Source organism: Carcharhinus amblyrhynchos, chromosome 15 (assembly GCF_965287045.1).
Source record: "Carcharhinus amblyrhynchos chromosome 15, sCarAmb.v2.hapA, whole genome shotgun sequence".
Classification (NCBI taxonomy): Eukaryota; Metazoa; Chordata; class Chondrichthyes; order Carcharhiniformes; family Carcharhinidae; genus Carcharhinus; species Carcharhinus amblyrhynchos.
Window position 1 is genome coordinate 56,084,599 of NC_137338.1, and position 2,962 is coordinate 56,087,560.

The 2,962-nt window shown below is 55.1% G+C and overlaps 1 pseudogene; it reads left to right on the forward strand.

Moving 5' to 3' along the window:
• The first annotated feature begins 217 nt into the window (after positions 1–217).
• On the forward strand, positions 218–468 carry LOC145352876 (small nuclear ribonucleoprotein F pseudogene; annotated as a pseudogene).
• Positions 469–2,962: the final 2,494 nt, after the last annotated feature.

Below are 2,962 nucleotides of genomic sequence, written 5' to 3' on the forward strand. Positions count from 1 at the left end.
GGGGGGGGGGGGGGGGAGCAGGACAGGGGTGGCGATTGGTCTGGGTAGTGGGGGGGGGGTGGATAAGGCAGATACATGTATATCACTGCCTCCCTTATCCACCCCCCCCCCCCCCACCACCACCCCACCACCAGACAGCGATCAGCCCTCCCCCCCCCCACAACATGGTGAAGGAGGGTGAGAGATAGGGCTCTGTGAACCCTCCCAATGCGGGAATTTACCGTTGAATCCAAAACCTTTCCTCAGTGGCTTAACTGGCAAACTGGTGATGGTGAATTTAAAATGGGAAGTGGAATACAAGGGCTACTTGGTATCAGTTGATGGATATATGAACATGCAGCTAGCAAACACAGAAGAATATATTGATGGCGCTTTAGCGGGTCACCTTGGCGAAGTTTTAATAAGGTGTAACAATGTCCTGTACATCAGAGGAATTAAGAGAAAGAAGATGGGGAAATGAGAGAGTAACATTCCTTTTTATTTGAAGAATAAAAACATGTAGAATTTTTGAGTGATTTTTTTTATATTCAGCCATTCGATTATGCTGTATTTGGACTTGTACTGTGCTACAAAGTGTAGATGACAAACTATAATTTAGTTGAAGGCAACTGTTCTAGTTGGACTCTGAATATGTTCAAATGTGAATTCAGGTGGAAGTTGAACCAATAAAGCTAGTTTTCAATCTGAAAAAAACCAGACAATGATCAGCCCACTCCCCACCCTCAAACAACGATCAGCACCCCCCCCCCACCACAACCGGGCACCCCCCCCCCCAACCATCAGACAACGATCAGCCCTCCCCCCACCCCCAAACAACAATCAGCCCACTCCCCCCCCAACCATCAGACAACGATCACCCTCCCCCCACTGCCAGACAATCAGCCCACTCCCCCAACCATCAGACAATGATCAACCCTCCCCCCACTGCCAGGCAGCAATCAGCCCACTCCCCCCCCAACCATCAGACAACGATCAACCCTCCCCCCACTGCCAGGCAGCAATCAGCCCACTCCCCCCCCAACCATCAGACAATGATCAACCCTCCCCCACTGCCAGACAATCAGCCCACTCCCCCCCAACCATCAGACAACGATCAACCCTCCCCCCACTGCCAGACAGCAATCAGCCCTCTCCCCCCCCCAACCATCAGACAACGATCAACCCTCCCCCACTGCCAGACAGCAATCAGCCCACTCCCCCCCCCGCAAACATCAGACAACGATCAACCCTCCCCCCCACCCCCAAACAACGATCAGCGCCCCCCCCAACCATCAGACAACGATCAACCCTCCCCCCACTGCCAGACAATCAGCCCACTCCCCCCAACCATCAGACAATGATCAACCCTCCCCCCACTGCCAGGCAGCAATCAGCCCACCCCCCCCCCGCAACCATCAGACAACGATCAACCCTCCCCCCACTGCCAGACAGCAATCAGCCCACTCCCCCCCCCCCAACCATCAGACAACGATCAACCCTCCCCCCACTGCCAGACAGCAATCAGCCACTCCCCCCCCCGCCAACCATCAGACAACGATCAACCCCTCCCCCCACTGCCAGACAGCAATCAGCCCACTCCCCCCCCGCAACCATCAGACAACGATCAACCCTCCCCCCACTGCCAGGCAGCAATCAGCCCACTCCCCCCTCAACCATCAGACAATGATCAACCCTCCCCCACTGCCAGACAGCAATCAGCCCACTCCCCCCCAACCATCAGACAATGATCAACCCTCCCCCCACTGCCAGACAATCAGCCCACTCCCCCCAACCATCAGACAACGATCAACCCCTCCCCCCACTGCCAGGCAGCAATCAGCCCACTCCCCCCCAACCATCAGACAACGATCAACCCTCCCCCCACTGCCAGACAGCAATCAGCCCACTCCCCCCTCAACCATCAGACAACGATCAGCCCTCCCCCCACTGCCAGACAGCAATCCAGCCCACTCCCCCCCCGCAAACATCAGACAACGATCAACCCTCCCCCCACTGCCAGACAGCAATCAGCCCACTCCCCCCCCCGCAAACATCAGACAATGATCAACCTCCCCCCACTGCCAGACAATCAGCCCACTCCCCCAACCATCAGACAACGATCAACCCTCCCCCCACTGCCAGGCAGCAATCAGCCCACTCCCCCCCAACCAGACAATATCAACCCTCCCCCCACTGCCAGACAATCAGCCCACTCCCCCAACCATCAGACAACGATCAACCCTCCCCCACTGCCAGACAGCAATCAGCCCACTCCCCCCTCAACCATCAGACAACGATCAGCCCTCCCCCACTGCCAGACAGCAATCAGCCCACTCCCCCCCCCCCCAACCATCAGACAACGATCAGCCTCCCCCCACTGCCAGAGATACATCTGACTTCACTCCCCTCAAATCAGAGAATGATCTGACCTGCTTCCCTCCTTCCCTCCCACCACTGATCTGAGTCAGAGGACAGTTACAAACACTGACTGTGCTCTTCAGAGGCTGAAGCACCCAACTCAGACTTTTATTCAGCAGGTCCCTAAAAGCCGCGGTTCCGGATTGGTGAACGCAATGGTAAAGGGAGAAATGCTGTCGAGTTGGATGGGCAGTTCATTAAGTTAATTTAAATGCAAATGCATTTAAATCATCGTTGCACCCAACTTGGGCGCGGAATGGATCCCTGCCATTCGCGAGGCTCGGTAAAGTGGCGATCTGCATGGACTCGGGTGCAGATCATGAGAAAGGTCTCACACCTGCCTTTACCACGATTTTGTGCCTGAAAATGGGTGCAAATTGTTAGTAAAAATTGGGCCCACTGTGTCCATGAGCCCCATTTCTGGGTTCCTTGATCCTATTTTCACTAAACTGTTAAGCATCTGTCTTTTCGTCCTTGTCTCCATGTTAGACACCTCTTTCACAAGTCCACTTCCTTTATGCCTGCTGCCGTCAGCCTCTCCTAATAAATCCTATCCCTCCACCAC